General features: G+C 43.0%; 1 protein-coding gene across 5 annotated transcripts in view; it reads right to left on the reverse strand.

The window, feature by feature from the left end:
• Window positions 1-23,425, reverse strand: part of ANKRD11 (ankyrin repeat domain 11) — a 234,416-nt gene that overhangs the window by 87,775 nt on the left and 123,216 nt on the right. The gene's annotated exons all lie outside the window — the stretch shown is intronic.

Below are 23,425 nucleotides of genomic sequence, written 5' to 3' on the forward strand. Positions count from 1 at the left end.
GCTGGGAGTAGAGCACAATCATAAACCTATAGCATTACTGTGGCAGGGAACCAGGAAGCCTACAAGAATTATTAGTAAACCATTAAGAGAGGCACTGTCAAGACAGATAGGCTTTAAGATTAATCTACAAAGCAGTTGTCAGGGATTTTAGAATGTACTTTTACAACTGGTTGTTGCTGCAGCTTGATATTCTCTTTAAAAAAAAGCTGTTGGATGCACACTGGTTTATAATGGGTCATACAGTAATGAAACATTTTTAAATAGTGTCGCTGGATTTTCTTCAGGGCATGTTAAGACAGAGCCACGTTTTAAAAACCCTTTCTCACATTAGCATGCATACTTACACCCCAACTCCACTAGGGTTTAAACCAAGTTAGCCAGACCCAGTTTTTAACATGGCTCCTGCATAAATCTGATACTAGTAGGATGGACAAATTCAGAGGCTCACAGACACATGACCTGGACATGGAATGGGCTGATTCTTCCTGGGAAAACACAGATATATACCAGACTTATAAGAGAGAGACAGTCTTTTCTTTCATACTATATACTACAGCCCACACAGAGCAGCCCTACTTCACAGACAGAATGCTCTGTGCTGCCAGAGATACAATTAACGACAGCACATCAGTTCACATGCTCTAGCCCTGCCCTTCCCTTGTATTATTTTTGGAAGAACGGAACAGACTGCATATCTACAATTCTTGAAATGAATTCCCCAGCAGTTCCAAAGCTTTTTATTCTCCATGTTTTTGAAGATATCAATATATATAGATCAACTCAGAAATTCTTTCATGTTCCTCTTCTAACGGCTAATAGATGTACTATGTTGTTCTGAAGTCTGATCACCCTCTGACAGCTCAGGTGGTTGAAGGACCCTCAAGGGCTTCCCCTGGAAAAGGGTGCCCAGATAAACGAGGGATGCAAGTGACTCGATATGGGACCATTTGTGAAAGTATATTCTACCTTATCTTGCTCTGTATATTTAAATAGTTGAGTGTCTTTATTGATGGCATCTGGGTTGAACAACCTCATTTCTCTTCCGTAGCCAAATTAATTTTTTTCAAACAACCCATACATTCATCAGAATACACTTTCACTACGTCATTTTAATTCTTTGCACTTGCACAAATTCTCCAGTCATTCAGTTCAAAACTTTCTGGAGGCCCCGTATTTTACACTCGTGCACGATGCAAAAGAAAAAAAACCCAACCCAACAAAACCCTAGCAAACACTAATGGGCTATATCACCCCTACTTCATTAGACACTGGACAGACCACATCATTGTACAGGAAAAACTAGCCCAGAAGGATACTTAAAGGTTTATTTTTTACACCTGGTATAGTTTTTCATACCCTTTGGCATCCAAAAGTAAGAGAATACTTCATTAATTTTAGATCAAAAAGATCATCTAAAAGAGCATGCCCATGATGTTGCAGTTTAAAGGCAGATACAGAATGTTCTACCAGGGTCAGAAGCTAGAGCCTCAAACCACTGAAAAAGGGGATTTCCTGACCTCCTGTTAGAAAACATCTGATTCTAGTCCTGATGGGTATTAACGTATTGGTCCATAAACACGTTAATGTATACAGGGACCTGTGGGTCTTCACCCAAAACAGGAGCTCTCAAAAGTTTTTCATAGTGCGGAGAACACTTTAACAGAGATCTTGTCTTGTGGATGCCACTCAGCATTCCCTCTCCGCCCCCATTTGCCACTGCATAACATCCATGTGGCACTAAAACCATTGCTTGCTTGGAAAAGTAGTAATACGAAAACATTGTGTATTTTTTTACTCTTTTAATGCAATTTAGCAGTTGGAAACAAGGAGGAGAGCCAGGACTGTGTGACTAACCAGACAGCCTGTGGACAAAGGTTCTATTCGCTTGTCCATAGGTTACAAAGACTTCAAGTTTGATTGTCTGACCAGAAATTGTGGCTGTTCTCTATTTTAGGGCTGTGGTCTTGAGCTAAATGAAAGGTCGTTGTTTCTCTTCATTCTGCTTGCTATGTTTTGGGCTACTGTTATAGGGGTTTTTCATTCTGAGTCTTCTGTTTTCGTGTGTGAGAGACTCAGTCTAATACTGAGTTTTGTCCTCACTTTAATACAAATTAAAATACCGCTGCTGCTGCTCTTAGTCTGAGGGTATGGGACACAACCAAGGCTACACATGCAGTAGTTTATTTAAAATTAAAGTAAAAGTTTAACACCTAAATAATACTATGGATTATCTAAGTATGACCAGAAGCATGAGAGGTGATATCCCTTTTTAAAAAAAATTAACTTATTGGTTAATTTCTTATAAACAACTAATCCATTTTGGAATCCTAAAGTTCTTTGTCTCAATAATACATTATAACAATGAGTTCCACAGGTTAATTAAATATTATGAAAAACATTTTCTGTTACATTTGTTGCCTTCTCTTGTATTGTGGAATTCTTTCCGAGCCTCTCGCCATTTTCATTGTCTCTCTCTATTTCTGCTAGACCTTTTGTTTGGGATGATGTGAACAAACTGGAACAAGATATTCACAGTGAAGACACAGCATCAATTAATATAGGAGCATCATAAATTACGGTTAGGTATTTTACCAGGCCAAAACTTTCTGGTAAAAAAGAGCAGTAGCAATAGATGTGGTATATCTTGACTTTAGTAAAGCTTTGGATACTGTCTCGCCTGACCTTCTCATAAACAGACTAGGGAAATGCAACCTAGGTGGGTGCATAACTGGTTGGAAAAACATTCCAAGAGAGTAGTTATCAGTGGTTCACAGTCATGCTGGAAGGACATAACGAGTGGGGTCCCACAGGGATCAGTTCTGGGTCTGGTTCTGTTCAATATCTTCATCAATGATTTAGAGAATGGCACAGAAAGTACACTTCTAAAGTTTGCGGACGATATGAACCTGGGAGGGGTTGCAAGTGCTTTGAAGGATAGGATTATAATTCAAAATGATCTGGACAAACTGGAGAAATGGTCTGGATGAAACTCAATAAGGACAAAGGCAATAAGGACTCCACTTAGGAAGAAACAATCAGTTGCACACATACAAAATGGGAAATGACTGCCTAGGAAGGAGTACTGTGGAAAGGGATCTGGGGGTCATAGTGGATTGCAAGCTAAATATGAGTCAACAGCGTAATGTTGCAGAAAAAGTTAATATAATTCTGGGATGCATTAGCAGGAGTGTTGTAAGCAAGACATAAGAAGTAATTCTTCCACTCTGCACTGATTAGGCCTCAGCTGGAGTATTGTGTCCAGTTCTGGGCACCACATTTCAGGAAAGATGTGGACAAATTGGAGCGAGTCCAGAAAGAGCAACAAAAATTATTAATGGTCTAGAAAACATGACCTATGAAGGAAGATTGAAAAAACTGGGTTTGTTTAGTCTGGAGAAGAGAAGAAGGGTAGAATTAGTGGGGGAAGCAAAAGTGGATGGGAATCTGGGAGGCAGTGACCATGAGTTGGTTGAGTTCAGGATCCTGACGCAGGGAAGAAAGGTAAGCAGCAGGATACGGAGCCTGGACTTCAGGAAAGCAGACTTCAACTCCCTCAGGGAACGGATGGCCAGGATCCCCTGGGGGACTAACTTGAAGGGGAAAGGAGTCCAGGAGAGCTGGCTGTATTTCAAGGAATCCCTGTTGAGGTTACAGGGACAAACCATCCCGATGAGTCGAAAGAATAGTAAATATGGCAGGCGACCAGCTTGGCTTAATGGTGAAATCCTAGCGGATCTTAAACATAAAAAAGAAGCTTACAAGAAGTGGAAGGTTGGACATATGACCAGGGAAGAGTATAAAAATATTGCTCGGGCATGTAGGAATGAAATCAGGAGGGCCAAATCGCACCTGGAGCTGCAGCTAGCGAGAGATGTCAAGAGTAACAAGAAGGGTTTTTTCAGGTATGTTGGCAACAAGAAGAAAGCCAAGGAAAGTGTGGGCCCCTTACTGAATGAGGGAGGCAACCTAGTGACAGAGGATGTGGAAAAAGCTAATGTACTCAATGCTTTTTTTGCCTCTGTTTTCACTAACAAGGTCAGCTCCCAGACTGCTGCGCTGGGCATCACAAAATGGGGAAGAGATGGCCAGCCCTCTGTGGAGATAGAGGTGGTTAGGGACTATTTAGAAAAGCTGGACGTGCACAAGTCCATGGGGCCGGACGAGTTGCATCCGAGAGTGCTGAAGGAATTGGCAGCTGTGATTGCAGAGCCATTGGCCATTATCTTTGAAAACTCGTGGCGAACCGGGGAAGTCCCAGATGACTGGAAAAAGGCTAATGTAGTGCCAATCTTTACAAAAGGGAAGAAGGAGGATCCTGGGAACTACAGGCCAGTCAGCCTCACCTCAGTCCCTGGAAAAATCATGGAGCAGGTCCTCAAAGAATCAGTCTTGAAGTACTTGCATGAGAGGAAAGTGATCAGGAACAGCCAGCATGGATTCACCAAGGGAAGGTCATGCCTGACTAATCTAATCGCCTTTTATGATGAGATTACTGGTTCTGTGGATGAAGGGAAAGCAGTGGATGTATTGTTTCTTGACTTTAGCAAAGCTTTTGACACGGTCTCCCATAGTATTCTTGTCAGCAAGTTAAGGAAGTATGGGCTGGATGAATGCACTATAAGGTGGGTAGAAAGCTGGCTAGATTGTCGGGCTCAACGGGTAGTGATCAATGGCTCCATGTCTAGTTGGCAGCCGGTATCAAGTGGAGTGCCCCAAGGGTCGGTTTTGTTCAATATCTTCATAAATGATCTGGAGGATGGTGTAGATTGCACTCTCAGCAAATTTGCGGATGATACTAAACTGGGAGGAGTGGTAGATACGCTGGAGGGGAGGGATAGGATACAGAAGGACCTAGACAAATTGGAGGATTGGGCCAAAAGAAATCTGATGAGGTTCAATAAGGATAAGTGCAGGGTCCTGCACTGAGGATGGAAGAATCCAATGCACCGCTACAGACTAGGGACCGAATGGCTAGGCAGCAGTTCTGCGGAAAAGGACCTAGGGGTGACAGTGGACGAGAAGCTGGATATGAGTCAGCAGTGTGCCCTTGTTGCCAAGAAGGCCAATGGCATTTTGGGATGTATAAGTAGGGGCACAGCCAGCAGATCGAGGGACGTGATCGTTCCCCTCTATTCGACATTGGTGAGGCCTCATCTGGAGTACTGTGTCCAGTTTTGGGCCCCACACTACAAGAAGGATGTGGATAAATTGGAGAGTCCAGCGAAGGGCAACAAAAATGATTAGGGGTCTAGAACATATGACTTATGAGGAGAGGCTGAGGGAGCTGGGATTGTTTAGCCTGCAGAAGAGAAGAATGAGGGGGGATTTGATAGCTGCTTTCAACTACCTGAAAGGGGGTTCCAAAGAGGATGGCTCTAGACTGTTCTCAATGGTAGCAGATGACAGAACGAGGAGTAATGGTCTCAAGTTGCAGTGGGGGAGGTTTAGATTGGATATTAGGAAAAACTTTTTCACTAAGAGGGTGGTGAAACACTGGAATGCGTTACCTAGGGAGGTGGTAGAATCTCCTTCCTTAAAGGTTTTTAAGGTCAGGCTTGACAAAGCCCTGGCTGGGATGATTTAACTGGGAATTGGTCCTGCTTCGAGCAGGGGGTTGGACTAGATGACCTTCAGGGGTCCCTTCCAACCCTGATATTCTATGATTCTATGATTCTAAGACTGAGGGGGGGGGGACTTGTAGTTTTCAAGTACATAAAAGGTTGTTACAAGGAGGAGGGAGAAAAATTATTCTCCTTAACCTCTGAGGATAGGACAAGAAGCAATGGGTTTACATTGCAGCAAGGGAGGTTTAGATTGGACATTAGGAAAAACTTCCTGTCAGGATGGTTAAGCACTGGAATAAATTGCATAGGGAGGTTTTTGGAGATTTTTAAGAGCAGGTTAGACAAACACCTGTCAGGGATGGTCTAGATAATCCTTACTCCTGCCATGAGTGCAGGGGACTGGACTAGATGACCTCTCGAGGTCCCTTCCAGTCCTATGATTCTATGATACTGTAAGCTCTTTGAGGCAGGGACTGTGTCTTTTAATTTGTTTAATGTGTTCTGTAAATCACAATGTACGCTGATGGCCTGGTAAACAAATAAAGATATACATACATACGTGTTCTAGATGATCCCAGCCAGTCAAGATGTTCAGCTTTCAATTAATTCACCTTTTCGCCCCTAACAAGTGGCATTAGCATGTAGTAAAGCGAGTGACCAAGACATTTAAGTAGGCTTGGTAACTGATGGCACCATGATACAAACAAAAAGGTAGACTCCTTCTTACATCAGGGCATTCTTGCTGAATATCTGACAATATTTGATCATGGTCAAATAAAAGGTGTTCAACTGACTGGTCAACTAACAGGCTTGCCAAACCTGTTATAAGTATTTTCAATATCCTCTGCCTCTTTTCTTAATGCTTAACATCTTGTTCATTTTCTGACACACTATTTTCCATTGAGCAATGGTTTTCATTGACCTGTACGTTACTTAGGTTTAAGTAGATAACCTTTCCTGTATGCTCCAGAGTGAAACAAAAATCATTTTGGTGTCTAGACATTCCTTCTCTAAATGGTGTCCTGAAGTGACACCAGACTAGTAAATATTTGGGTAGCTGGAATCACCATTATTACTAATTGCTTCTAATCACTCTCAGCATTGTGCACTCACCATCGCTCACCTGATCAGGAGAAGATTGTAAAACCCCACTATTATATTCTTATGAAGGGCCATCTGATAACAGTTTATCGGGCAGCTATCACCAAAACATGCAGTACGGCAGGGCAGGGTATACAAACCAGGTTGTAGCCTAAGGGGGTACCTAGGTATTATAGCCTATAGCATGATTTTGTAAACTGTTTTCCAGTCATCGCTGGGCCTGGTCTACAGAGATATGGAACTGTCAGCACCTTTCTTGCAAGCACTGTGTTTAAACAAGATTGTTCTAGCATAGCGTGAACTCTAGGGTATAGACCACCAGGGCCCCAAGCATACTATGTCCAACAGAAGAGCCCCTTGACAAAGGTCAAACCAAACTTCACAGAAAACAATGCAGGTAACTGAGTACAAGACTTTTCGGGCCCCACATTAATAAATAAAGATTGAATTAAAGGTCATTTGGTTAGGAATCCGATTCCGAACTATTGCCCTTAAATGTTATTAGGGCGCCATTCGCATGCCAAGTGCTTTAGCAGAAGGTCTGTGGCCCCAAGAGCTTACAGTCTAAATCAGACAAAACACAGTCCAGGAGGTGCGGGGAAAGAGATGGAAAAATACATGATTGCATGAGTATCTCATAGGCCTGGCCCCCTGCATTTCACTCTGTGTGAAACCACATGGCCCAATCACTCTTAGACAGGATCCCTGGGCTACAATCCCCCATTTCCCAGCTGTGTTACCGTGACAGAACCAACCTGGTTTGGTACCTGTTAGCCCTTTCACCCCAAGGGCTTGTAACCAGCAAGGTGGTTAAAGCAACTGTTGCGTTATTATATCTAAATGAATACAATACAACTCAACACCAGCTTCTTCAAAACAAAGCATGATTTATTCATTCAGCCAAAAGTACAAAGCACAGAGACTGAAGGCTAAAAACAGTGATGATCTACACACATTATTTCACCCTTAATCTCTCCTTACAAGCTGTCATAGGTTTCAGAAAGCCAAGCAACCTCCATCTCTGGGTTGTGAGAAGCAGACTGCCCCTGCTGCAGTTTCTGCCTCTCTCTCTCTGCCTCCTTGCCAGCTGTCAGCTTTCACTAATGTGCCTTGGGCAGCTCTGGCCACTCACTCAACTCTCCCTCCCCACACTTTTCTAGGACTCTGTCTCTAATGTTTAGTATCCTCTTTGGATCTTAGGCTTTGCCTTGGAAAGTGGAAATTATTCTGAGCCTGGATGGACACAGGTGGGGGTATGCCCCACTGTTCTACTTTGCCTGCTTGGTTCTTTGAACAACCCCTTTTGATCTAACTCCATAGCAAGGAACCCTTCAAAAACACACCGAGGCAAGCACCATATTCATAAAAAATAACAGTCATTACCCACTTTGTCAGAGTTTCATTTCTGATACTCCAGCAACGTGTTTGTTACAAGCCCTGGCATTTATTGCCTAGCCTGTGGTGTGCAGCTTTGTCTTTATACCTCCTCCTGGTGCAGAGTTCTGCAGATCTCTCCAATGTTCAATGTGGTCTTACTGCCATATGGTCAGAACACCAGGCCTGAGGTGCTAGCTCCCCAACTACTAACTGGTTTGTACCAGTCACAATAAAGACTAATGCAGGGTGAATCAGCACCCACCTCCACCACCTTAGGAAACTACTAGGAGCTCATCTGTGAAACCAAAGACTGCAAGATTCAGGCCCCTCTGTTTCTCCTCAAGCCATACACTTTTGAACCTTGAAATAAATGGCTTTTTTAAGCAGCTGCAACACTTCTGTGAGCCTTCCCTTCTCCAAACTAAGTCACTCTCTTGGTCATAAGCAAAGGAAGTTAATGTTTTAACCTCCTGGATTTATGCAGTTCAGTCCAAAGTAGTGTTTATTTTCTTCAGTTTTAAATTGCATAATTACATTGCCAAAAGTGCATTTAACAGCTATTCTTCACGTAAGGCCAGCACAAAACAGCATAAGAAATAACATATTGAGTAATTTACAAAAGCAAGCAGCAGCGTTTTAAGGTATAAAGGTATGCGAATGGTGCATTTACCTGCAGATGATCACATGATAGTCAAAATAGGTTTCTGATAGTCAATAGTAATAAATAACCTAAATGAAAAAGTGAAAGGGACTGGGGTGGCACAGATAACCTATCTGCTAATGTCTTGTCTCGAACTCACACAAAGATGAGCAATGCCTTTTAAACAGAAACACTGATACTAATAAGCAGCACCATAGTTAGCAAGTTCTTGGCATTCCCTTTAAAGGCACCTTTCAGAGTGGTGTCTTTCCCCCCACCCCCATATATTATTCACGCTGGACTGCAACTTTGCATAGGTAGTTATGTAGGCAGCATAAACCAAGGGAGGGTTTGAGGCGGTGGGCAAGAAGGGAATAGTTACTACAAAAAAGAAAAAAGAGAGAGCGAGCAAGATCAAAAGCCTGTAAAGCCCTAACTCTTAGTATTTTTCAGAGACCTGATCCTTACTGAGCTGCGAACAAAAGATTTATTTTCTAAAAACTATTTTATCTACCTATTTTAAAAACTAGCTACCATATATACTCGTTCATAAGCCAAATATTTTTGGTAAAAAGTGATGGGGGTCAACATATAAACGGGTCTACACCAAAATTTGATTATTTTAAACTCTATGAAATCACTGAATTGAATATCTAATACATTGTCGTTTTGTTTACCTGGAGCGTCTGCAGGCATGGAGCCCCTAAGATCCTTGTGGCCACCGTTTGCCATTCCCAGGCAATGGGAGCTGGGAACGGCGAACCATGGCCACAAGGAACTGAGGGGCTCCATAGCTGCAGACGCTCCAGGTAAACAAAATGTCCCAACCTGCCAGCGGCTTACCCTGACGGGCCGGGAGCCAAAGTTTGCCAAACACTGAAATATAGGATCGGCTTATGAAAGGGTCATGCAATTTTTACTATTTTTACCTATCCACCTTGGGGGGTCAGCTTATAAATGAACGGGCTAATGAATGAGTATATACAGTACTTTTATTTAGCTTTGAAGCGTGCAGCCTAGTTTGGCTGTGCAGCTGCAACACCACAACTCAGCACTTCATACTGGCATTGCAGGCCTGGGTACGATGCAAAGCACATTGATTAGGATGGGGCTTTGCATGCTAATTTACATTATAACTGTTCCACTCCCATTGTATCACACCCTGTGAATGGAAGCATTGTGTCACTGCAGAGTATTCTTCACACTGAGTCCCAGCAAAGGGGAGCCCTGTCACTACGTAACAACACAAAACAAAATCCCAGCAGAAGTCCATTAATATCCAAAGGGGCAGCGGCCCCAGTGTGTCAGAGGAAGTATTCCTTGAAAACTAAGATAGTGAAACGAATTTCATAAAAAACCTATTAAGCAATGTTTACAGCCTGAATTAAACCATCAAAAGGATGGAAAAGAGACCAGAGACGTTAACCCTGCGTCATACTTCTTAACACAGCATGTTAGGCACAATAGTTCCCACCCACTACTCAAAAATTCGTCTTACCCAACAAGAGTTCAATAAACATATGGCTAATACTGAATCCTGAGCTTGTCCCGAGTCTTAATACACTTGCTCTCATGGGATTACATTTGGATACTTGGAATAAAGATGCAAACGTGCAGTGCCCATATACACCCATATGCACATGCGAGCCTCTACGCGTGCATGCACTATAGAAGATGTGGGCTAACGTGCTCAGAACTGTAACAGCTGTTAAATACCCCAACTCAGAACACATTTTCCATGGACCAAGGGGACATACTAACATGTTTTAAATAAATTAGGGCAAAAATGAGCCAAACAGTTATAAAAGCAGGTGGGCTGAACGCAAGAGACTAAACTCTGCTGGCAATGGCTGAATATAGCATTTCTCCCTCCTTCTACAGATGTCAGGAACGTGACAGGCACTGCAGCACTGGATAAATGCAGACCTCTACATTTGAAGAATGCCTCTGCTCTTCCAAAGCAGGCAAGGAGCCATGGATTTTTTCCATTACAGCAGAATCTGCACTCACTATATGGAATTATGGGCTTGGAGAGCACTACAGGTTTGTTTACTGGAGTTATAATTTCTGTAACTCTTCATCTTAATAACAGGTTTCAGAGTAACAGCCGTGTTAGTCTGTATTCGCAAAAAGAAAAGGAGTACTTGTGGCACCTTAGAGACTAACCAATTTATTTGAGCATAAGCTCACGAAAGCTTATGCTCAAATAAATTGGTTAGTCTCTAAGGTGCCACAAGTACTCCTTTTCTTCAACTTAATAGAATCTCTTGTAGCTGTACATTATTTTCTTCAGCTTTCCCCCAGCCACTACACACTGATGGCCTATGAAAAGCATCGTCTCCTTCCCACAGCTCTCTAAGCCAGGGAAGTGACAACCAGCATCCTGGGCCCCTCTCATCTCGCTCTGGGTTGATCTCACTCGGCATAGGCTTAGCCAAACTAAGGAAATAAGCAGCATGGTTTCCTTGCTGAGACCCATCGTTTCCAAATCCAAGTCAGAACTGCTCTCCTGGCTTTCAGGACTTCCCCATATTCTTACTCCACCTTGTGTCTCTGACCTACTGCCCAGCTGCTCCTTCTACTTCTCCAATCTTGGCCTCTTCCACAGCTGGTGGTTGTTGATTAATTCATACTGCTGTGCTTATTTAGTATTCTCCCCCTTCCTGCATTGTCATTGCCTCAATAAATCTTCCTTTTACCTTAAACCGAGAGGCTCCAATACATTTAGCACTGGGCCATTAGAAAGGTGTTGCTACACAGAAGTATGTTGTACAGTAAGGAAACCAGAAAGCAAAAAGTGTGTGTGTGGGTGTGCCAGGTGGCCAGACCCACAACAAATCATTTCAGTGTGCCACCTTACAAGGTTAAAGAGCAGCACTCATTTTCCAGTTTCCTCCTACTCTTCACACTTGTGTGTCTGGGCCACTGCAACGCTTCAGTGAAGACGCTGCCTATGCCGATGCGAGAGGTTCTCCCATTAACATGGGGGTTATTCCACCCCGAGAGGGACTAGCTAGGTTGATGGGAGAATTCTCCCATCACTCTCTACACAGGGGTTAGATCAGTTTAATGGCATCGCTCAGGGGTGTGGATTTTTCACACTCCTGAGTGACAGTTATATCGAGCTAATTTCCTCATGTAGACCAGGTCTGAGAGAGTGTTAGATCTGTCCCTGGGAGGCAGGCCAAGAGCAAGGCTTTTAGCCCCCTCAGCATGATTGGAGGAGTAAGCCACAGAGAGGGTGCAGATACCTTGCCACCCCTTCAGCCAGCTGGTTCCTCTATTATTACATGCATTTCTGAAGCACTTACCACTGTTGCTGGTTGGCACTTAGAACAAACATCTTCATTGTCCAGTCAATCAGAACCCCTTACTTGAAGGGTCAGATTCCAAGTGGCTAACTTGCTCTGAACACAGAGAGACACCGAAAGCCCCACACAGCTTGCCAATTTTCCTTTTGGTTTAGGAGCATTCTTTCCTCTTCAGAGTTATGAGCTAGGCTTCAACTCCAGGAGCTCACTCTGGGTCTTGTTCTAGGTGCTTGTTTTTCTAGTGGCATAAGATTTTAGCCATGTGAACCCACTGGGATTTTTGTGCAACAGTGAAATGGAAGTGTTTCCTCGCAATTGTTACAGAACTATTGGACTGCTGGATTATGTAAAAGCTGTGTCACTGGCCCCGCTACTTGCGAGGAAACCTTCAGCTCTGTAAATTGATACAAATCAAATACAGAGCGGACTGACTCCAGCTGAAAGAATGGGTGGGGGTGGGGAGGGTGCTTTACTGAATTTGGGAGTAAACCACAGGAAAATAAGTGTTTAATTTAAAAGGTACTGGATGACAAATTCATGAATTCTCCCATAGCTTTTGTACACACCAGTCTGCCCAAGGCAGCAGGAAGGAAACAACATTAAAATATGTTCCCAAGTTGTTATCCTTCTTGCACTCTGGGAGAATGTCAGGAAAATCCATTGATAGGTACCCCAAGAAATTCGGATGTTTAGAAGGTGGGTGAGCTTCACATAAATAGAGCAATTTCATAGCAAAGGTTTCCTAGAAATATGGTTTCACAGGACAATCTGGACATCCACACTGCAACTGTGGGTATTAGGACAATATATGACATGTTTCTTTTTCAACTTGCTTCATGACCTGTATTTTTGGACATTTCAAAACTGCTGTGTTCCAATACTGAACATCTGCATATCAATGTTCCCCTTCAACTTTCCACAGAGAGGCCATAATCTTTGTTTTGTTCTGCGCCTTCAGTCTTCGCGGAGCGAACACCCAGTTATGCAATCTCTATTCATGTTCTTTAAGCCATGTGAACATCTTTGTAGTGCACGACAGGAAAGGATGGAGGAAGGGGGAAGGGAAGCAAAAGGAAAGGGGTGTTAGTTTAGGAAGAAGGCTAGTGTGGAGGAATGACATACTACATTCCTGCCCTCTCTGCAATCTCAGAGGTAATCAGTGCTGATTCACCACGCAGGATTCCCAAGGGGAGGGGAGGAAAGCCCAGATAATCAAAAAATATTAATTTGAGACAAGTTACTTCTATAAAAATACAATTCTATGCCAGAATCTGTACAAATCAAGATACATATTTAACTGGCACTGTGTGCATTCAGATATACTTCACTGAGCTTAGAGTCATGAAGCCAGACAGGCAAAATCACCCCAAAAACAGCTTTCCAAGGTTGCCCTTTCTGCTATGGTATCGGCAAACACGGGCAGCACCGCTGCTTCGACATAGATTCCACATGTAAGTGTTTTCAGACAGGCTACACAATAGAAAACGTTTAACAGTGGTAGCAGCAACCTTCTGTGTTACGGGTGAATGGCCTGGAGGGTAAAGACCAATGGGGCTCACATTAACTGAGCTCTGTTCAGCTGCCAGCAGTACTGGAAGGATGGCTGGTACTCAAAATTTTGCTGCACAACAACAGCTGGCCACCACTGGAAGGAGACTGTGGGGGAGGGGGAGATGCAAAGCAAAATTAATCTCTTTCTTTTTAGGGAAACCTCAACGTTCCACTGGAGGGAAGTTGATATTCATTGCAATGTTACTACCCCTTTTAAACTGTCTCTCTGACATCTGACACTGCCCCATCTGCTCTGACTTTGTTCAAATTCCAATACCCTATCGGCTCCTTTCCTGCTAAAATAGCAGGGGCTGGAACTCAAAACATAGTGCCCGACTCTTTACAGATTCCAGTGATGTCAGTTAAAGTGAGCTATGTGGAAGTTAAAAGCCTAGAGAATCCAAGGCTCTTTTGTTGCCTGTGAATCGCAGACTAAAGTTATTTAGATCTGGACAACAGGTGATATTTGAGAGTAATGTGGACTGCATGGGTGCAGCACAGCGCAGAATTTCCAGTACCACAAAACAAAGCTGGATCCAGATTAACCTTGTGGATGATTATGAACAATTTGGACTACAGCTAATTTGGCAGCCATGAGCTAGGTCCGGTTGTAAGAAGACAATAGTACGAGATGCTTCTCTCATTGGCAATATATTTTATACTAAAATTAGCTTCATGTCTATTAAGACATTTCTGGTATCTGACCACTTGTCGCAGCAGATAAATCTCACAGAGTTGCAATATGGAATAGAAGAAGCAATGACACTATGAAAATAGTCTTGCTTCTATAGGCTAACATGTGCCATTGTAACTAGCCCAACTAAATTTCCACCTATACAGTGGCCCGACATTTGCAGTTAACATTGACTGGTGAAGTAAATGAACAAGACCATTCTCCTTAGGTTCTTCCAAGTAAAGAGATGAGAGAGAAATACTTTTCCAGTACTTTTAAGAGTAAAGAATAGATAGTTGTGTTGCACGACAATTATACTGCTTGGTAGTAAACATTAGCAAAGCAGATCCAGCGTTAACAAGTACATTTTTAAAAGGAAAAAGAAATGTAGTCGAAGATTACTGAGCCCCCCAAAAAGGAAAACTTGTGCCACCCTGGAGGAAAATACCTCTGTGTGTGTTAATTTTTTGATACAAAATCCTTTTTTAAAAAAACACGAATAGAGTTACTCAGTCTCAAAGGAAATATTCTGAACACATTTTACATACTTGGAGTTGAATGTAAGAGGCGTTTTTGCCTATAGCGCTGTTAAAGTGTAATTTAGTAGCCAGTCCTTGGTATAGGCTATGGGTAGGTTTATTGTATTTCACGGTTTCCTTGCCATGAATAAGAACCATTCTTTTTCTTTACTGAAAAACAGGAGCATGAAGGGTAATAGAATCCAAGCCTTGATGTTAAAGGCAATTTGATACAGTTCTATAAAAAAAACTGAGGAGGAAGGTAAATTACTTTAATTCCTGCTGTAGAGAATAGACATACAGAAACGGACCCTAGAGACGTGTTCTGATAAAAAGAAATCTATCATATGTTGTAAGAATTCAACTAAAGTCTGAAATGGTCAGAGGTGGAGATTTAGTTTGAGATTTTTTTTAAATTCAGTGTTTGTTGTGAATGAGGAATTCCTTCTACTGAATTGAAAAGCAGGCAAACATTGAAAAGCAATGACACGTATAGTGTGAGCTGTAGCTCACAAAAGCTTATGCTCAAATAAATTTGTTAGTCTCTAAGGTGCCACAAGTACTCCTTTTCTTTTTGCGGATACAGACTAACACGGCTGCTACTCTGAAACCTGTCAGTATAGTCTTGTGCGTCCAAGTCACTGCAGTATTATTCTGTAAAGTTAAGAAGATAGTCTTGATGCGGTAAATAACTCAAGAGTCAACTGTCAAATAGGTACCAATTTAATTTGATAGGCTGACCATCGTAGGGGAGATTAAGTGTCTGCTTAAGCACAGTGGGGGATTTACTGGCACAGTGTACATCATTTTTACTCTGTAAAGCATGTGCGTCTTAAACTAAAAGGCACAAATAGATTTTCACTAGCCAGCTAAGCATTTATATGAATAATTCTCATAACTGGACTGGCATATTTTACCTCTGAGAAACTCATTAGGCAAGGGAGGTGCTGAACATACCTAAATTACACAGCCTCATGAAACTCAGGAATCCAAGCATCTAAAACAGTTCTTCAGTTAAGGATATTCCTGTGTTTAATTAAACTTACCATACCAGATAAAGCTTCAATTCCTAAAAAAATATGATGTCTAATTATCAATCAAGGCTGAAGTATATTTACCCCAAATTGAGTAATGTTGCTTCATGGTTGTTAATAGGTTGAATTGACAATGCACGGATATGAACAGACACTACCAAGCAGTTTCTCAGCCTTTCAAGAGGACTATGTAGGCGTTGAATTCTGAAGCTAATCACCTTAGCAACGGCTCTAAACATATGTGCAGTGACATCAGCTGATTTTTGAAAGCTGTAAATAGAGCATAATAGCACGAAAAAAAAATTCTGGCTTAAAGCCAAGACCTAAAAAAACCATACTATTAAGACACTGCCTGTAATTCAATGTATGCAAACTTTTTTGCATCCCCCATCCCCAAAATGTCTGTAATTATACACCTAACAACAATTAATGCATAATGCAATTGGCCAACTGTCCTTGCGCAAGTTATACACAGTTTAAGAAATAGCCAAAAGAGTATCAGCTGGTAGAAACTCATAACTTCAAAATTAGTTTAAAAAAAATTAGAGAAAGCCTGTAAGTAATACTAAAGAGCACTAAATAGGGGGAAGGATAAAATGGTGTAACACACAACCTTGCACATCTAAAACCGGTGAGTAATACCTTTTTGTTTTTAGATAAATAAAAGATAGCAAAGTTGCAGATACATGCTTATCTGTTACTAGTAAAAATTAAGAGTCTTTTTTGAGGTGCGGGTGAATTTCAGCATGTTGACTAATACACACTGGCTACTGTACATTTGACTATTTTTGCAGTTACTTGTGGCAAATTTCCATTTAAAGAGACAATTAAAATCAACGAGTGGCAGTTCTGGACCCCTGGCAAAGAGGATTTAAAACGGAGTCCAGTACAAATAAGCAGGATGAACTCATTTCTAGGAGGCCATGCTGACAAGCAGACAGTCTGAAAGGCTTGCATATTCCAGCATTAGCTCATGTTTGGTACCTCATTAAGATCTTAAACTATCCATTTAGCGAGTCCCTCACTCATCCACCAGACCAAGACACAAAGAGAATATACGTTTTGTTTTCTTCATTTCATTCTGACTCATCTTTCTAGGTTTTATTCTTGAGTGTGTGCTCTGGCCAGCTAAATAAACCCCTGCAATGCCTCTATGTATTAAAAGCTAGCATTCTGAGAAGGAGAGAGATGAGGGAAGAAATAGAATTAATAGGATTTTCAAAATGTCAAAAAATATCTTTAGCAGCACCATTTATGCAGAGCCTTAGTACTCACTGAACTTGAAAGCAAAATTTGCTGTGCAAAGAACACAGCTTGCATGCTAAATGGACCCGAGAAACAGTGCTTCTACAGCACAAAATCATTACACATGCTCACTCCTTCTCTTGGCAGTTAACCCTCAAGAACCTCATGGTTCCTTTCCCCTGCAATTTCAGGAGAAGCCTAGAGTCATTAAACATGGCTGTATTCATCATTTAATAAACTAGCTCAAGGAAATAGTGTACAACAATCACTTTCCTCTAAGAAGCACCTTGGTCCCCATAAACATTTTTAAAGGGAAATAAAATGGAGACTGTAATCACTTCATCTAATTACAAAGGAGAGTAAAACAAAAAATAGCATCTTACAAAGTAAAGTAACAAACAGGAAGCTGCTGTGAACATTAAAGATCCTATGATACTTTTTTTAATAAAAGAAGGTGTTTGCCGTGGCATGCTTGGTCAAAATGTCCCCTTCCATCATCTGCTGTGTTGTGCCTGGTGCACTAGTTGGCTGCCATCCAGTACAGGCTACATTTCAGAGGTGCTGCATGCATACAGGCCCCGATCGTACAGGCACAGCACCAATGGGGCTTGTCCCTAAACAACCCCAGGCAGGTCTAGCTCATATTATTTGTGAAGTACTTTTGAATAAGAATCATAGAAGATGAGGGTTGGAAGAGACCTCAGGGGGTCATCTAGTCCAACCCCCTGCTCAAAGCAGGACCAATCCCAACTAAATCACCCCAGCCAGGGCTTTGTCAAGCTGGGCCTTAAAAACCTCTAAGGATGGAGATTCCACCACCTCCCTAGGTAACCCATTTCAGTGCTTCACCACCCTCCTAGTGAAATAGTGTTTCCTAATATCCAGCTTAGACCTCCCCCACTGCAACCTGAGACCATTACTCCTCGTTCTGTCATCTGCCACCACTGAGAACAGCCTAGCTCCATCCTCTTTGGAATCCCACCTCAGGTAGTTGAAGGCTGCTATCAAATCTCCCTCACTCTTCTCTTCTGCTGACTAAATTACCCCAGTTCCATCAGCCTCTCCTCGTAAGTCATGTGCCCCAGCCCCCTAATCATTTTTATTGCTCTCCGCTGGACTCTCTCCAATTTGTCCACATCCCTTCTGTAGTGGGGGGCCCAAAACTGGACACAGTACTCCAGGTGTGGCCTCACCCGTGCCGAATAGAGGGGAATAATCACTTTCCTCGATCTGCTGGCAATGCTCCTACTAATACAGCCTAATATGCTGTTGGCCTTCTTGGCAACAAGGGCACACTGCTGACTCATATCCAGCTTCTCGTCCACTGTAATCCCTAGGTCCTTTTCTCCAGAACTGCTGCTTAGCCAGTCGGTCCCCAGCCAATAGCGGTGCATGGGATTCTTCCTTCCTAAGTGCAGGACTCCACACTTGCCCTTGTTGAACCTCTTCACATTTCTTTTGGCCCAATCCTCCTATTTGTCTCAGTCACGCTGGGCCCTATCCCGGCCCTATCCCTACCCTCCAGCGTATCTACCTCTTCCCTCAGCTTAGTGTCATCTACAAACTTGCTGAGGGTGCAATTAATCCCATCATCCTAATCATTAATAAGAAGGGCTGGAGAAATAGAAAATACAAGCGTGGATTAGAACAGAGAGATGCAGACAACTAAATACAGGCAAAAGGCAGGACATATTCAAAGCCTTTTGTATAGTAAGTGCTATATTTCATTGTTTCGTTAATTTAAATTAAATTGAAATAGCTCCAAGAAAAATGCTGTGTTGAGCAACTATGTTGACAAGTCAGCCTTTGTTAAGTAATATTTAATATTTTTCTCTTTGACTATATTTAGATCACAAATTCTGCTGATAAGATTTTGTAATTACAGATGAGCTGCAGCAAGTTTTCTGTAAGTTGAAAAAGTCAAATGGAGCCAGAAGTTTATTAGAAACCCACCTTAACAAATGAAAGCTAACTCTACCCTCTGGTTAATGTCTCTCACTCAGTTGTTAATCTTAATAAGGCTAGCTGCAGTTCTTTCACCATACTCTTCACAATATTGTTTTCTGTTCTACTGGGGTGGTAGAACAGTTAAGGTTGAGACAAACAATTTTTCTAACGCTCTACAAGCCACATACAAACTCAGATGAGTTTGAAAACAGCAATGCCTCCTCAAGATCTGGAGTAGACGTTTTGGTGCAAATTTGTGGTTATCTGAAAAGGGTTTCTGAGATCGAATGCTACGAAAAAAATAAAAGGGGGTGGGGTGGAAGAAAGTATAATTTTCTGGCTCTTATAACACTTTTTTTAAGCACACAAGGAGTCCAAACTACTCAACTGATATGTCACAAACTGATATTACCAGGTCAGGTTTGAAATCAGCTAGCTTGCAGTACCCACTGCCATTTTTGGGAAGCAATATTTTAAAAATGATTAAATATTTAAAGTTAGCTCTACAAACTGGCTGAAGCCTGGGTGACATGCTTCAGAGAGTGAACTGCACAGGACGGCTGCTCTGCCGTGGATAAGAATGCACAGAAGCAGATCTACGTCAGAATCACTGGGTTGCCCATGGAAATATGCTCTGATCACCGAATCCAAGCGTTACCCAAAGCACTGTGACCGTGAGTAGTGCATAGGGAGAATTTCTTGAAAACTGATGTGCTACACAGAGGCAGAGATAGTTAGTTGTGTGAATTTTGGGTCACTTGATTGAGGCGTTCCTGAGATGCAGCGCCCCCCCCCCCCCCATTGAGTTGCTCTGAATGTTCGAAGTGCTCTAAAATTCACATGACTAGAGGGAAAGTTGTTTAGAACATTCCTATTCCACAGGAGGACACAGGGTAGAGATAGGTGCAAATGTGGGTATGTTTGTAAAGAGGTTCCTGCGATATATCTCCCACCCACAAAGTGGGCTACTTTTACCAGATTCTTACAAACTATTTTGGTGCACAACTGTGGAAAAATCTAAGGGTCTGACCCCCAATGAATACATCTCACTAGACTGCACCTCAGCTCAGCACTAAGAATCCCATGGCACTAAGAAACAGTTTAGAAATATTTAAAAAGCTATTGCACTGTGAACGCTCTAAAATGCCTCTAGAGAGTTCGCATCTGTAGGATTCCTTCAAGACTCCTTTGTGAGCAGCACTCACTGAGGAATGTACTCAGTAGGTGGGCTTAAGACAGAGGTCGGAAAACTACGGCCCGCGGGCCACATCTGGCCTGCGGGACCGTCCTGCCCGGCCCCCGAGCTCCTGGTCGGGGAGGCTAGCCCCCTCCCCGGCAGCAATGCCACTGTGTGGGCAGCGCTCTGCACAGTGGGACTGCGCGCTCCTGCAGTGCAGAGCAGCAGAGTGTCTAGCTCTGGCCGGGCACGGCTGCCAGACATGCTGCTCTGAGCAGTATGGTAAGGGGGTGGGGGATTGGGTAAGGGGCAGGGGATCCTGGGGGGCAGTCAGGGGACAGGGAACGATTTGGGGGGGCCAGGGGTTGGGGGGTTTGATGGGGGGGAGTCCCAGGGGGCCGTTATGGGCGGGGGTCCCGGCAGGGGACAAGGAGCGCGGGGGGGGAGAGGGGATTCTAAGGGGGACTGCTAGTAAACCCAGCACCAGGTAATACAACTATTCCTAACAGTGAAGGGCAGTTAGAATATATGCAGAGAAATGAGAGGAAACGTGTGAGAAACACAAAATAGCACATTTTAGTAGCAATTCTTCACGTCTACTTATCGTGTGGCTGTTCTGGCTGAAATACACTTACAGTATATTCCCAGTGGCTACTGCCAGCTGTGGGGGGCTATGTTAAGAGTGCAGTGTGGGGTCAGTGTGTACCTTACAGAAGAACAGCAATACTGGGTCAGATCAACTGTCCATCTAGCCCAGTACTAGGTCTTCTGACAGTGGCCGGTGCCAGACACTTCAGAAGAAGTGAAAACAACAGGGTAATTTATTGAGTGATCCATCTCCCTGTCCTCCAGCTTCTAGCAGTCTCCCTGAGCATTTCACAGTCACCATCCTGCTCAGGTGGTCAGGAATATAGTCGTACTGCTTTCCTCTTATTATTCAAGTATTGAATTTCCATCTATATATCCCTTAACTCTGAATTTCTTAGTTTTCAGAGGTTTAAGTATAAGTGAACTTGATGTTCAGGAAGGGCTCAAGGGCGCACTAGGCAACTGTAACTCTGCATTAACTCTGCATTGAGGGTAATTATTTCATACCATATACTGTCTGCTACCCTATAGTCAACCCTATGAAGTATTTTGGGATGCATGGTAAAATATTCAAATTGGCCCAAGTCAACTCTCTTTTAGGGACTTTTCAATAGTTTACCCTCAGTCTCTGAAAAATGCAAAATAAAGCTGCAATGTGTCACATCCCAAGCAATGAGGTTTTGGAAGAAGACGGAAAAGAGCTAAGCAGGTGTTTAACATGAGGTACATTGTTCTAAACTAAGTTCTGAGAAGATTTGGGGGAACCTGTTTTTATGTCAGGTATTACCTGGAATGCAACTATACTACTGTAGCTGTAAACAGAGCGTGCGAGAGGTGGGACCACAAAAAAGCTGACATTTGAAGCCTGTGTACTATTTGGTTAATAGCCACTTGCGGACACTTTGCCAGCCTCAACAGACGTGGAGACATACACCATGTACATAATGCTTGTACATTCCCTGTGCATGTTTTGAAAACTCGTGGCGAACGGGGGAAGTCCCGGATGACTGGAAAAAGGCTAATGTAGTGCCAATCTTTACAAAAGGGAAGAAGGAGGATGATCCTGGGAACTACAGGCCAGTCAGCCTCACCTCAGTCCCTGGAAAAATCATGGAGCAGGTCCTCAAAGAATCAATCCTGAAGCACTTGCATGAGAGGAAAGTGATCAGGAACAGCCAGCATGGATTCACCAAGGGAAGGTCATGCCTGACTAATCTAATCGCCTTTTATGATGAGATTACTGGTTCTGTGGATGAAGGGAAAGCAGTGGATGTATTGTTTCTTGACTTTAGCAAAGCTTTTGACACGGTCTCCCACAGTATTCTTGTCAGCAAGTTAAGGAAGTATGGGCTGGATGAATGCACTATAAGGTGGGTAGAAAGCTGGCTAGATTGTTGGGCTCAACGGGTAGTGATCAATGGCTCCATGTCTAGTTGGCAGCCGGTGTCAAGCGGAGTGCCCCAGGGGTCGGTTTTGTTCAATATCTTCATAAATGATCTGGAGGATGGTGTAGATTGCACTCTCAGCAAATTTGCGGATGATACTAAACTGGGAGGAGTGGTAGATACGCTGGAGGGGAGGGATAGGATACAGAAGGACCTAGACAAATTGGAGGATTGGGCCAAAAGAAATCTGATGAGGTTCAATAAGGATAAGTGCAGGGTCCTGCACTTAGGATGGAAGAATCCAGTGCACCGCTACAGACTAGGGGCCGAATGGCTAGGCAGCAGTTCTGTGGACCTAGGGGTGACAGTGGATGAGAAGCTGGATATGAGTCAGCAGTGTGCCCTTGTTGCCAAGAAGGCCAATGGCATTTTGGGATGTATAAGTAGGGGCATAGCGAGCAGATCGAGGGACGTGATCGTTCCCCTCTATTCGACATTGGTGAGGCCTCATCTGGAGTACTGTGTCCAGTTTTGGGCCCCACACTACAAGAAGGATGTGGATAAATTGGAGAGAGTCCAGCGAAGGGCAACAAAAATGATTAGGGGTCTAGAACACATGACTTATGAGGAGAGGCTGAGGGAGCTGGGATTGTTTAGCCTGCAGAAGAGAAGAATGAGGGGGGATTTGATAGCTGCTTTCAACTACCTGAAAGGGGGTTCCAAAGAGGATGGCTCCAGACTGTTCTCAATGGTAGCAGATGACAGAACGAGGAGTAATGGTCTCAAGTTGCAGTGGGGGAGGTTTAGATTGGATATTAGGAAAAACTTTTTCACTATGAGGGTGGTGAAACACTGAAATGCATTACCTAGGGAGGTGGTAGAATCTCCTTCCTTAGAGGTTTTTAAGGTCAGGCTTGACAAAGCCCTGGCTGGGATGATTTAACTGGGAATTGGTCCTGCTTTGAGCAGGGGGTTGGACTAGATGACCTTCTGGGGTCCCTTCCAACCCTGATATTCTATGATTCTATGATTCTAAGTTGTACTGAATAGCAGCACCAGTAGCTCTGCTATACCTAGGATTGTTTAGTTTTCCTCTTTTCAGGAATTTATATCTTCAAAACAGACATTTAAGGACAAAACAGTGTTCAAACATTGCCACTAGCCCTCTAGGAACTAGGTCAGATGTCCTTTGGAATTAATGGCATTATGAGACAGGTAAGGTAGACACACCTATGATTTATCACACTATCTCCCCATCTGATCAGGTAACTAAATGGTCAGTCATTTTAATCCACTTTAAAGAGCTTAGGCTTT

Source organism: Eretmochelys imbricata, chromosome 12 (assembly GCF_965152235.1).
Source record: "Eretmochelys imbricata isolate rEreImb1 chromosome 12, rEreImb1.hap1, whole genome shotgun sequence".
NCBI lineage: Eukaryota > Metazoa > Chordata > Testudines > Cheloniidae > Eretmochelys > Eretmochelys imbricata.